At 39.9% G+C, this 14,690-nt stretch overlaps 1 protein-coding gene across 4 annotated transcripts in view; it reads left to right on the top strand.

Moving 5' to 3' along the window:
* The window catches only part of LOC100646833 (histone demethylase UTY), a 143,183-nt gene that overhangs the window by 73,434 nt on the left and 55,059 nt on the right, over positions 1-14,690 (top strand). The gene's annotated exons all lie outside the window — the stretch shown is intronic.

The following is a 14,690-nucleotide window of genomic DNA, read 5'->3' as shown; positions in this document are numbered from 1 at the left end:
TCGTCCTCTGGTTCGTACGCCAGAAGCAAACCTTCGGGTAATAGTCTTTTAAACGAACGTTTCAACGTGTACCTATCTCTGCAGGTCTCTACACAGAGTGTACAATTATTTGCAAACTCAATAACGGGTTTGACACGTTTTTCCAAAAACGCGACATTGCCAGTTCTCGCGTTCAAGCCACAGATCCCATTTTCCTCGTTTCGAGTTTCTGTTTCGTAGCTTCGAAATTTCCCGCAAAGCTTCTCTGTTCAACGAGCGCGATATATTCGCGCAAGGTTTCCGCGAGTGTTCGATGCGCGTGCAAGAAAGAAAAAAGCTGCGTTTCTGGATAATTCAGACGAAGATTTCGTTGAAATTCCTGCACCCTCGGCGCGTCGCCGTTCAAGGGGTTGATATATCCAGCGAAGCGGAAGACACCGCGCGTTTTTTCCGTATCTGTGGCCACGATCGAGCGAACATCCTCCCTCGTTTACCATCGAGCCTATGCTTGCAGCAGAGCTTGCTCGGCCTCTTCGCATCCCTTAACGCTTCATTCCTTAAAGCGGATAGCGCATTCCAAGTATTGACCCGTTTACCCTTCGGTCCCTCCAGGTATCGGAGCAATGGAGCAGCTCCGAATTTCTCCGATTAATCGGTCGATTCTCGTCGATTAGCCGCTAGCCAATTGCGTTCCTGTTTTTTAAAAATCGCAAGAGAGAAACGCGATGTTGGAGAAATTTTATGAAATAAAAAGCGAGGGAAGATCGCGCCATACATTTCTCATAATTTTCGATTATAATCGAGCTGCGATTTGCACGACGTTCGAGGTGAAATTTTGTGTATTTCAGATTGGCGTTAGAATTTTGAATCCTTTTATTTCTTCTTCTCTCTTTTAATCGTTAAAACGTTTCTCCAGCTCGAAGAATACGAAAGAATCGTTGCGATGGTACGCGCGATCACTCGTTTCGCGTATGTACTCCGAAGTCCTTCTTTCTTTGTTTGAACAAACAGTGAAGTTTGTGGAGTTAGTAGCAACTTTGTATTCCAACGTTGGGGAAAATTCTACCAGCGGAGTTAACAGTGACGCGTAATTCTGGATATTATATTAATTTAACGCGTTAAACCTCGGCCAAGATTCTAACGATGTTTCAGCGACTTTGAATAATTTGAAGAAACCACGAAGTCGAGTCTAATCTTCCTTGGAATTCGTACAAACACACCGTTTAGCTAATTTTCTAAACGATACATTTTTTTTATAGATTTTTTTATAGATATTTTATAGATATAATACTCGGTTAGATTACTAAATTGTTAATCGCTACATTAAGTATGCGTTTACGATATGGTTAAATTAATAATCTCGCCATAATCACAGTGTCGCACGCAGAGCCGATTGAAGTTACAAATCGATTTACCAATGAAACCAACTAAATTTCTCGAGATCATTCGAGCAAACCTGCGATCTGAAGCGAACGAAGAACGGTTTGATTTTCAAATCGCTCAAAATTACGCGTAATCTGTCGGAGCTCGGTTTACACTTACCAAGTTTCACGAGTTAGCCTCGTAGAGGAGAAATCATCTTCTCGAAGGCTTTTAACTCGTCACAGTGCTGCGACATGCAAAATTGACAAAAGTCGAAATAATCCTCGCTCGATTTTGATCTTATTACTCTGATATCATCAAACTGTGAGCGATTGCTTTGGATAAAAACTACGATTGTCCCAAAAATCGATAGACGGTTAATAAAGGTCGGTTATGTGTGTCTTTAGTCGTCACAGTGCTGCGACATTCAAAATTGACAAAAATGGAAATATTTCTCGCTCGATTTTGATCTTATTACTCTGATATCATCAAACTGTGAGCGACTGCTTTGGATAAAAACGACGACTGTCCCAAAAATCGATAGACGATTAATAAAGGTCGGTTATGTGTGTCTTTAGTCGTCACAGTGCTGCGACATTCAAAATTGACAAAAGTCGAAATAATCCTCGCTCGATTTTGATCTTATTACTCTGATATCATCAAACTGTGAGCGACTGCTTTGGATAAAAACGACGATTGTCCCAAAAATCGATAGACGGTTAATAAAGGTCGTTCATGTATGAAAATCTAATCGCTTGAACATTAGGTCGCTCGTTGGTTATACATTCTTGTCTGTTAGTTCTTGTTAAACAGCGTTTGTCACACTGTAGATACGAAGAAGAACTGGAGCAAAGATACGTTTCAATTTGCAATTTAATAATTTTTCTTCTTATTTTTAAAGAGAGATTTAAGGAAACCATCCCAATTATCCAATACCATTGATGTTCCTGTATTAATGAGGCATTGTGTTACATCGTTGTATAATCTATTTTCATTGCAAACTGCTACACCGTGTGTTCTCAATTCTTCCGATCGAAGAAATCAAATTCATTCGTTATCGCGTATTTCTCGCCATGTTTATTCCCAGAAAATTTCAAAAGCCACGCAATTTCTCTTTTTCGTGTCAGCTCTATAACCGAGGAAACAAAACGGAGAACAAGTTGTTTCTGCGTGACCACTTACGAAAAAATGGGAAGATCGTAACTTTGCGCTATTTACACGAACGTTAGACAGAAGAACAAATATTCAAAATATTTCATAGGAAACAGGGAAAAACAAAAAAGATACTAACAAAGATCTGACAAACACATTTTTATTCGGATCTGTCTTCCTGTCTCAATTCATCTCCTAGAAAAATGCACTCCATTTACATCTTTCATTCTTGTCCCGAATCCTTGTTCGAATGCCTCTCTGTGCGACGCGAGAACGTCGCCTCCGAATATGCAAACGTTGCCTGGGAATTTTGATTTTTCTTCCAAACAGCCGTTCAAATGCCGCACCGTACGCCGATGAGATTTTGCAAGGCAAATCCGAAGGCCTGGGTCGACGTCTCCGGACCACGTCCACGAGGTTTGCGTTCACACGATCCACGAAAATCGATGATTCCCCCTTTGGACCAGCCTCAAGCTCCATCACCAGCGAATTTTCACCCTAACTCTGTCCCTGCGCTTACGTACCAGTCGCTTCCCCTACGGCTAAGTTGGGCTAGGTTAGGTTGTGTTCGCGTTCCACCGCCACTTTGCCTCCTAACACGCAGGAATGCGTGTCCGAATGTCGCGGTTAATGAGAAGATCGACGACGTTCGCGTAATTTCCTGGATATATTATCGCGCAGGCAAGTTTCAGGCGATAAGGGTTGATGCTCCCTTTCTTTCCGCTCGGAACGTGACAATTACAGCGAGTTTCAGCGTAGGTTTTCCAGACAAAAGTCGGATTAACGATAACAAAAGGCGATTTTCACTCTTCTAGCGATTCTTTATTTTTTAATTAATTGTTATTAACGCGCATTTTTAACATACAAAATGCAATCCGAGTTAGACCATTGAGATACAGTTTGCAGTAGTTGGACGACGTATCAGGATCGTTTAGGGGAGTTGCAAAGAATCAGAGGTGTTTGTATCAGTTTCTTTCTTTTGATTTGACGGAGCGTGATGATCTGAGGGAAGCTGAGATTAGATTTGAAATCGGAATGACTGTTGGGACAAGAATTTTTCTCTGTTTCCTTGTATTTTTATACAGAACGTGTAACGCAATGCGATTTCCACTACAGTAACTTGACGACGTATTCTGTTCGGGAAAGTTTCAGATAACCGGAGGTATTTGTACCAAATGGTTTCTTTCGTTCGGTTTGGAACGTGATAAAATTCCAACGAGCTTGAGTTTAGGTTTCTCAAGCTGGATGGGACGTTGGAACGACGCGATATAGAAACACGAATTCTACTTTCTTCAAGTTTCTTCGTTTTTCTTACTATTTGGATTAACTATCAATAGGCTATGAATGCAGTGATCTTTAGAAAATCGACGATATTCGAAGAATTCGAGTATCACAGCTGTTCGTTCGATGATCAACGAGAAGAGAAGCTCTGTCGCAAGAAGAGAATTTACGCCTGGTTTATGAAGAAACGTACGAAGTTGTCGGTATTTTTCGAGGATCGTATTCGAAATGTAGTTCCCTGTACCGAAGATACTAAAATTATAACTGTGATGACGATAACGGACGTAGTTAAGCAGTTTATAGCGGAGTTTTAGTAGAGTGCAGAAAGTTGGCAAACATCGTTCGGAAACTTAGCACCTGAAACGTTCATTTAACTATAATACGATCGTACTGGAAAGAAGAAGGCGACGAAAACCGCGAATCTTTGAAACTAATTCCGCCGTAATGGCCAGAAGGGAACCTAATTGTCGTCAATTTCTTCGTTCCACATTTCTTCGAATTGCAAGAATACAGACGGTTTCATCACTGGCTGGGCATAATGCACGGCCTTCTCCTTCTCTTCTCTTCCACGTTCCTGCTCCCTTTTTCCGTTTTCTCCGTTACTTTAGTTCTCAGTGTTTCTCAATCGTTCTCGTATCACGATCCTTCTTTAGAATAGACAGACATATCGCGTTTGAACTATCAAAGTGATCGTAAAAAACGATCGACTTATGTATCATTAGCTGTCGATAGGTGATGAATGTTTAAGCATTTTTGGGAAATTTAAAATTCCAAAAATAAGAATATGTACAAATATGCAGTGTTCAAAGCAGAGCCCTTAACCATTTAATAAACGAAAGAAATTTCTACTTGGATGCAATTTATTTAATTGTCGTGTGGTGATTGATATTATTAACATACCAACTGTTAATACTGTTTAATTATTAACCATTAGGTTGGCCGAGAAGTTTCTTTCGTTTTATAAGGAAATGCACTATATTTTCCGTTTTATATTATTTTATCGAATTACGTATGATCCATTTTGTTCTATCAAAATAAATATCACAACGTTCGATGGATTAGCTTTCGTGTTTCTATAAAGATGCGTCGTTGTAAAACACGTGTCTGTAAAGGAAAGACACTTTTCGAACGACCTAATATAATTAATATATTCGCTAACCCAAAAACAAATTTCTCTGGATGCGACACGATGCAAAGAAACTTTGTTTCACACGATCCATAAGAAATAGTTTATCCATTAGCGAATTATCGACGTTTATGTAAACTCCTATCTTTTCGAACACGATGAAAGAAACAGGGCGTATAAAAATCCTCACCCTAACATAATTAACATTAGCTGTTAATATTCACTAACACAAAAACAAATCTTTCTTGATGCAACATAACGCAAAGAAACCTTCGTTTCGCACGATCCATAAGAAATTGTTTATCCATCGGCGAATTACCGTTGTTTACGTAAATTCCTATTTTTATGAGCTAACTAAGGAAATAAGACACGTAAAAGGATCCGAAGTCTTAATTTAAAGAGAAAAAAACAGTATGATGAAGTATTTCATAAAAATAATCGCGAGCTAAAGATAGCGAAGATGATCCACGAGGAAACGGTTCGCAACCCTCTTGGAGGTCGCTACCTCGTGTACAGCTTGGGAATCTCCGCTCTAACTTCTCCCCTGCCCCTGTCTGTCATCGGTTTATCCTTCTTCTCCTTTCCTTCTTTCTCCTTTTTCAATTTCTCTTGTCCTCTTTCTCCCGCATCTCCGTTGCTCCTCGCGAGTTCTCCACTTTTCTCCAGTTTCTTATCCAGTTCAGACCGCGATCTCGTGAAACCTCGCGTGTCGTATTCGATCGTGCCAAAAGTCTCTTTCGCTTTCTAAGCAAATAACGCGATGCATTTGTTGTTTTGTATTATTTTAGTGAATTACGTACCGTCCACTTTGCTCCGTTGGAACAAAATGCTATGCAACGGTAAAATAATATATTGGATTGGCAACTAAGTGACTGTGGATTTTGTTAATATCACCCAATGACACATAATCACTTAGCTGCCAACCCAATAGAAGGAAAAATCTGGCGGATCTATTATTTTCTTCTTAAAAGGGAGAATCCTTTGGGACAATCTGACGTGTCGATAAACGACAGGCGGCAAACGGCAACAGTTTTCCGAAACTGCTCGTTAACGTCTCTCTTTAATAGCCATAAATCCTCATAACGTGGCTCGATCGGCCGAAAACGAAAGAAAGGGGAAAGATCGCGCGTCTATTAGCCCATCTACATATTACAGCGTATGCATTTTCGCGGACGCGTGACGAGAAACCGGTTGAACGGTGATTAATTTGCGCGTGGAACGCCACCCTCGCCTGGCAGCGGTCCAATTTATCACGCGCTTTGGATTCGCGCTGGCGATAAAGGGGTGGCGGCAGGGCGGTCGACAAAAAGGGATGAAAAAGCCAGCGCCGCCGTTGCTGCCTCTCCGATACACGCGAAGCAAGGAAAACAACGGAACTGGCCGCAAATATAACTATATGAAGAAAACAAAGGATGGAAAGGTAGAGGCGGAAAGCTCGTTGGATAAACTGTGGATGTTTATGCAGGCGCGTTGTCCCGAAATATGTAAAATATGCAAAATACAGGGTGTCTGGTATAACGTGATATTAGTGGCTAGGGAACGATAAATCGAAGGTGTAACAAATGCCAGCTTTTCGGCGTGGGCGTTAGTTTCTCAGAGAATTGATTTTGCAAGTTCGCGCGCTCAGTGCGTTGGTGGACGAGGTTGGATTAAATTTCTCCATCTTGCTGTATATGCTTTTCATTTTCTTTTTTATTCTTTGCATCCGTGTGCTCGTATTTACGAAGACGAGTAACTGGCCAGGATTAAAGTTAAAAGTAATCGTAGCTTCGTAAGCGATTTCGTTTCACGCGTTTTACGCACCTAACGAGCAAACAAGCAATGCAAATGTTTCAGCCACGCTCGAGGTTTATTAGGAAAAGAAAAAGAAAGAAAAGGGATAGAAGAATGTTGTAAATTGTTCGAGCGAAGTATTTGTCGTTGTTTTCTGCAGTTTGAAGTGTACCAGGCAAACAATGAATTGCTTTCACGGGAAAATGCCGTGACTTTGGACAAGATCCAATCGTCAGGCCAATGACAAAGGAGAGAACGCTGTGTGAAATTGCTGCGTGACAACGTTAGGCCACGCGCTGTTTCTACGACAAAAGACAGCCACAATGAGACTTGTTTGCAACGCCTTCCAGCAGCCAGATTATTCACTGGACGTTGCTACTTCGAATTACACCGAACCTGTTCCGATCGATGCAACACGCTTTATCCCATTCCATTTCCAATTGTCGAATGAAACACAAAAATAACTCGATGACTGGATCTTGTCTAAAGACGAACATTCGTCGTTTGCCTGACAGATAGCTCGAAATTATAGAAAGTAAAGGTGAATATTTTGACCGAATACTTTGCTGTACTTTTCTATTTTTTCTTTTTTTTTTTTCCTTAAATTTTTATTCTCATTGAAAAATTTGGGAATTATTCATTCGTACACGTGATATTTTACAACGAACGCTTGTGTGTCTTTTGTGTGTTTTTGAGAAGATTGGAAATGTGGAATTATAAAATCATCGGGCAATAATTTCATATCTCTCGTCAATCATCGGTGATCTCTACATCAACGTTTGATTGGTTCTGTTGGATAACTCGTAAGATTTTGGTCGAGTTATTCCAGTTTAAAAGAGACTGGACATGTGGTAAAGTTTGGTGACTTTATTTAAAGCTGTGAGAATTTTAAAAGGTTTCTCATACGCGTAATACCTTTGTTGCTTTCCTTATGGATCCCAAGGGATTCCCCTGTTTCGCTTTGTCTCTTGATTAAAATTCCTATCTTACACTTAGTCATCGCGCATACTTCTTTTCTTATTAATATTTCTAGGACTGTTATATTAGTCGTTTGAAAATTACACGCTCCAAGCTAACGCTGCGTTTACACACGCAAAGGAACGCCAGTTTTAACGAATTTTGGATTTAACATTCCCCCGGATGCCTGGCAGTGTCGCGCTCTCTTTTCGCCCGCTCTGTCGCATTAATCTCGATTACAATTTTCCGAGTTTTACCGCAGTTACGAGAGATTTCTCGCGGTATGCGCTATATACGTATCACCGAAAGCAGGTAAACAGGTGAAAGTTGAAAATGACGCGTAATAGAACGAAGGATAAAACGTTTTATGATATTTAAAATGTCGAGTCGTGTCGTTGTATTGGATCTTGTCATTGCCATCTGAAGGAAAAATCCTCGATCACTTAGTTGCCAACCCGATATATCGAAAAATAAACGTTCGTTTCCCGAGAAACGTTAAAGTCTCGACGATCGCCAGTCGCTCTGGCGGATTTTTCGTACGCTTAGCGTTTCTCTGATTATCCGCGTATCGAAATATTCCAAAGAATCAAAGGGTTCAGGCGATTTAATTTCCTTAATCCGTATGGTAGATATTCGGTAAATATTCGGCGGAAAGTTGGTACAGTCGAACGACGCTTGGAGAGAGGGTCGATTCCGCTGTACTGGGATTAAATTCGATCCAATCAGAAGATATTCTTTATGCCTTTGAAATCCAATCGCACATTGTGACGAGGGGAGGCTGGCAGACGCGTAGTAGCACATTTCGCACGGCACTTTCAATTCAACCATGGGAGGATTCAATTTCTCGTCTGCCCTGGACGCGGCCAAGGAGAAGAAGAAGAAGACGAAGAAGGAGGAGAAGAGGGACATTAACGGATCTGGCGTTCTTTTGTCTCTCACGGCATCGTAGATTCGACGGGACAGCGGGCTATTTCAGGGGCCAAGTCCCAATTTTATTTCTTCGAGGTTCTTCTTCTTCCTGCTTGTCTCTCTTTTATCCTTTTAAATCGATTACAGTCTTTTCTTTCTGTCTAATTCTATCTCACGAAGCGACGCGTATGTCGACGAAAAAAATTCCCTAAGCGAGAAAGACGAAGGATCGTGATTGGCGATCGTTAGGAAAGCGGACAGTTTCTAAAAATGTGCCGACGAAAGGAAAAGATCGTAGTTGTTTTTATTATTCTTATTAAATTATGGTTAAGATACGATTTAAATGAAACGATAGAGAAGCTTGAATTCCCTTGAAATCGTTCGTTAGGATAATTAAACATAGTAAGGGAAATGGACATTTGTTTCTTAAACTGAACTGCAATTGACAATTCTCCTGAACATGATCCGATGCAATCTAAATGACGATTTATTTCGTCTATTAAATATTAGCAACTATACTTTCTTCCAGACGTACAGTATATATTTAATTATGCCAAAAAATTCCTTCGCTTTAGAAGGAAACAACAGGTGCACTACATTTTTTCTTGTTTTATATTATTCTATTGAATTATCCCTTTTTATTTATTGATAATAGAACAAGACGGATCATACATAATTCATTAAAATGATATAAACGAAAAAATGTTGTTTAAACCCTGTTATTTCTTTAGAAAAGAAGATACACGCATTCGAAACATTTTCGCGTTCTTCGTTTTACGATAATAAACGCACGAACGTCTGTATTGTAATTACAATTAATACAGTAATAAAGTAATTACCTGCAATTAACAGAGTACGCAGAATATGAATATGAATTAAGAATCTTAATTCTTGAATATGAATTAAGCATCAGATATACGCGAGTTAGAACTTTCTAATGCACCGGTTCTTTTACGCTCCGATCTTCCTTCTTCCTCTTTCTCACGCAACTTCTTTTCTCTTCTTTCTTCGCCCTTTCTATTCTCTCCTTTCTTGTTCCTCGTCTGTCGGCCAGTTTGGAGAAAAACCGCTGCTCGGATATGCGTTCCACTCGTGCTTCGGTGATTAAATGGTACCGGGCCGTGTTGCAACTTTTTGGATGCCTTGCGCGAGTTATGGGATCGTTAGCGCAGAATCTTTCTTTTGAAGCTGTCGACGAGAACCGTTCGGCTTTGCTACTTCTCTTTTTCCACTCTTCCACGAGCTTCCTTTCTTTTTTCATTCGTTTTAGTTGTCTCCTTTACTTTTCCCATTGCAATAGATCTAATAACGGAGTTGCATACGTAGTTGCATACGAGGTGATAACAGATGAACAAATTCTGTTTTATATTATTTTATTGAATTACACGTGACCCATTTCGTTCTGTTTCTACTATTACGTTCCTGCATAATTCAATAAATTAATATAAAATAACGATCATTGTGCGGCTATTATTTCCTTATAAAACGAAAGAAACATTTCGGACAACCTGATATTATCGGTAGACGCGCGTTTAAAGAGGAAAAATACCTGTGAAAAGCCGTGTGTATGGTTAGCCCATGCAGATGTCAAGCGAGTTGCGTTAAACTTCAATAGCGCGTATCCCTCGATCGATGTTTCTTCTCGATCCAATCATCCGATTGAAATATTTGTTGTACCTTATCTCGTATGGTCTATGTTTGTAATTTGTTTGTTGTTGCGGGTAGTTTTATAAATTTCATTTGTACTTACGATACCGTTATGAGTTACTGTTTCTTATGATGAGTAAATAAATAGGAAAATAATCGATCAAACGAATACTTTCTCGAGAATTGCATCGTACGCGCACCAGTTACGCAATACACAAGGTTTCATTAAAAAATCATGTTTCAACGAATCCGAGGATGTTCCCTTGTAAAAATAATGCTAGAAACGAGAAGAAGTACAAGAGTCGGGAATATTTCTCACCGTCTACGTCTCAAAATTCTTTTCAACCTCTTCAATACGAAAAATCACGACGATTCGCCTATTATCAAGATCCATTCTACGGCCTCGTTCGGCTCAACGCATAAAGAGAGCACAGACAACCTTCGTTCCCGTACAAAGACCCCCGAAGCTTCCTATCTTTCGTTCACCGACCGACCGACCAACCAACCAACCATCAGCGTAAAAGAAAAAAGAGAAAGAAAATGGTAAAAAAGGCGAGACGGAAAGCAAAAAAGAAAAAGCTGCGTGAACGGTGTGCATTCAATGTCAAAGGCCATTCCACCGGTATTTCATCCAAGGGTAGGTGGTTTGGACAGGATAGAAAACATCGGCCAACAGAATTTTCTTTTCCGCCCCGAGAGCTTCGTCTCGTTCGTTTACCACCCCCGTGATACAAACAGGATCGCCTGTACTATCGTTCGTGAGTATTAGGTTGTCCCAAAAGTTTCTTTCGTTTTATGAGAAAATAATAGACGCGCGGTATTTTCTCTTTTGTATTAGTTTATTGAACTGTGCGTCCCATTTGGTTTTATCCATTTGGTTCTATCGCAACGTACAAAAATGTTTGTTTGCTCGTGAAACGAAAAATTTTTGGGGCAACCTGATATTTAAGCTCTCTCAAATTATTGCAGATATCAGAATCACTGTGTACGGGATGAACAGCAGGCAGAAATTGAAATTCTTCCTTTACGTTAGATATATTCGAGAAAGGAATTAACTTTGTTATAACGAAAATTGAGTAATATATATTTATCGATGTCGTTATTATTATACAATGTAATCGGAATTTATCGTGATCAATTTGCAATTTGTAATTTTTGATTAGAGTAGTCGGCTAATGGAAAAGACTGTTTGTCATTTACGAAGAATATAAAAAGCGTTCAATTTATTACAGACGATTACGACATTTGTACGATTTGCGTTTGTCACAAGCTGCACGTTTATAATGCAACGTTACATTTATTTTGAAATTTCACAGCGTTGTCCGCCGTTTGTTTGCGTTTGTTAGCTGCTGAATGTACTTTTCATAGTCGCGATGGCTTTCCAAGATTGTTGCTCCGTGTGTAACACGTAAAAGATAAAACGTTACATGCTTTTCGTTGAAAGTAGAGGTCCGTTTAATTTGCTAAGAATTCGTATCGTTCGCCAGCCGAGAGTGATTATCACGATCGATACCGATCGATCGAAGTTTGTTGATGGTAACCGGATTATTTCTATCTAGTTTTACATAGAACACCTTGGAACCGCTACTAATTCCGATAACAAAACTGCGCGGATGTTTATGCAACTCTATACTTCCATAAATTACCGAAATACAATATAAATAGAAATTTGTTTCGCCTGCTAAATATCACAGCAAGTGAGGTACTTTCAGTCTTACGAAAATCAGATAAACATCCGCAGTCTAAGCATTCGGTAAATTTTCCTAATTTAATTGCTAAATAACATCTGTATGGCTACCTCTAGCGAGATACCATCTTCCAGTTTGTCTATTTTATTTTCTCAGTGAGTTCAGTGGGGTGGTTTCTTTTTAGTCTCCTTTGTAGAATTTCTTTTCATTATTTAATTTGTACTTTACAATTCGTCCAGCTGGATATTAAGTAAATTTTCCTAGCTTTATTGCTAAATAACATCTATATGGCTACCTCTAGCGAGATACCATCTTCCAGTTTGTCTATTTTATTTCCTCAATGACTTCAGTGGGGTGTTTTCTTTTTAATCTTCTTTGTAGAATTTTTTTTATTATTATTTAATTTGTACTTTACAATTCGTCCAGCTGGATATTAAGTAAATTTTCCTAGCTTTATTGCTAAATAACATCTATATGGCTACCTCTAGCGAGATACCATCTTCCAGTTTGTCTATTTTATTTTCTCAGTGAGATCAGTGAAGTGTCCTCTTTTTAGTCTTTTGTGCAGAATTTGAAATTGAATTTTGAAACCTGCCACTTGACCGGGCCTGGTAATGCTTGTAAATGTGATTTTCATAAATGTCCAAGCATTTCTAAACGGGAGTGTAGAAGTACATATATTTTCCATTGGTCTAGTCCGGACAATAGCCGTGTTTCACCGTGCCTTTGGCACACAGTGAAACCGGCTGCAGCACCGGCATTTACCATAGGATTTTAGAGAAGAGGTTCCCCTTACAAAGTGGAGCTCTAGTTAAGTTTTTGTTGGCTTCCAAGCGTCGCCTTAGTTGCACCGTGCCCCTCCGCGTCCCTTAGTCTCGTGTCTGGATCCCTTTTCTGCCGGCGTTCCATTCGCTTCCGCCGATCAGAATCCATCTAACCGATTTTAGGATCGTCTCGGAAGGCGAGACGATCGGCTTCTTCTCTCTTTTATATGCCTCGACCTAGCCGCAACGAGACGAAGAAAGGAAGGAGTAAAAGGGGGATTTCGGCGACTTACCTGAATCCGGTATGTGCCTCTGGTATAATCAGAAACCGATGAAAGCGACCAAACACTGGCGAGCAATCGTTTGCCGGTTCTATCATCTTCTTCCTTTAGTTTCATCCTTACTGTTCCTCTCTCGTTCCTTTTTCCCTTGGTTTTCGAAAACGGTCATTTTACAAGAATGAAAATTTGCCATCCAGAGAACTCCAAGTGTATCTACAGCTATGCTATCGATCATTCGATATTATCGCCTCTCTTCCAGTTCCGTTAGAACTGTCTGGAAAAACGCGAATAACACAAAGTACAAGTATCCCTGTTTCTTTATCCTTCGACCACGTGCACACGCGCGGAAACCAATGGTTTTTCATCGGTCGAACGGATCATTGCCATCATCTCATCGAGTAAGATGAATTCTAAAAGGAAGTTTAAAGTAGTAACACTACACATCGAGTAAGATGAATTCTAAAAGGAAGTTTGAAGTAGTAACACTACACATCGAGTAAGATGAATTCTAAAAGGAAATTTAAAGTAGTAACGCTATCATATGTGAAAAGGTGGATAATCGTTCGTTCGTACGATGCTTCGGTACGTCGAATTTTCGTTCGCTGTAACTTCCTTGCTCGGAAGTTTGGATAAATGAAAACCTCTGTAACTCGAAGATCGAAGCTCTTTCCTCTCGACTCGGTGTTACACCAACAAATTAGATAATAAATTAGACCCATAAAAATCTATAAATCGACGAATATTTCGACGTCTCTCCCCACACAAAAACGCACGCACTGAGACTGAGACTGAGATACACGCGAGACGATACGTCAGCCAGCTTTTCTCCGGCTCTTTTTCCTTAACCGAATGTCCCACGTTCCAGACGTCAGCCAGGGTTGTACGCAATTTTCCATCTTCCTTTGAAGCTGCTCATCTTGCCGGAGAATCCTCGTTTAGGGAAGAATTCCACTCGATCCTCTCAACCTCCGCCCTCTGCTTTCATCTTCTTTATATTTTCCCCTTTTTCTTTTTTCTTACCTGCCCAATCAATTCAAGTATTTACCGTGGAATAAGCCGCGTGGATGCATAGGAACAAAGAGATAATCCGGTCGTTCCTGTGACAGCTGCTTCCATACGGAATTTCGGTCAATTTCCAAAGTATATCCACCGTGTGCTTGCTCCTTCTTCGAGACATCGCGCGTGACACGTCACTGAATGGAGAAAATTCGCGAAACAACGGTTCGTCCGCTCTCGTCGGAGAAAATTCCACCACGTTTTCAGAACGTTTTTCCTCTACGTTGCTTTGTAACGTGGTTTTGGCTGCGTGGAGAAACGCGCGAGGCTACGCGTTCGGCAGAAATGCTCCATATTATTATATTATTCTCTTTGTTCGCAGTTTCTGCTGGTTAACAGTGGAATTTTTTGTAAGGTTTCTTAGGGGAGGTTTCCATGGAACGATTTTCACGTTTTAAGAAACGTTTTCTCTGCTTTTACAGGAATTATTTTACTCCAGTTTGTACAGTTTTCGTAGAACGTACATTTTGGACTTTAAACGAATTTCTGTGGAATTTTTGAGGAGAGTTTTCAGAGAAATTATTATTTGTTTGTATCTAATATACGGTATAGTGGGAAGCCTTTCATTTATTAAGGACTTTCTCCTTTGCTTTTGGAGGAATTTTCGCTTCACTCTTAGAAGCCTATTTTTTCGACCTACTTTTTTTGGATTTTCAAAGAATTTCTGTCTTATTTTTGACGGCAGTTTTTAAAGAAATTATTATTCGATTTCTAC

This window comes from Bombus terrestris, chromosome 10 (assembly GCF_910591885.1).
Source record: "Bombus terrestris chromosome 10, iyBomTerr1.2, whole genome shotgun sequence".
NCBI classification, from domain to species: Eukaryota; Metazoa; Arthropoda; class Insecta; order Hymenoptera; family Apidae; genus Bombus; species Bombus terrestris.
Note: the sequence above shows the minus strand (reverse complement) of the source record. Positions and strands in the feature narration are given on the sequence as shown.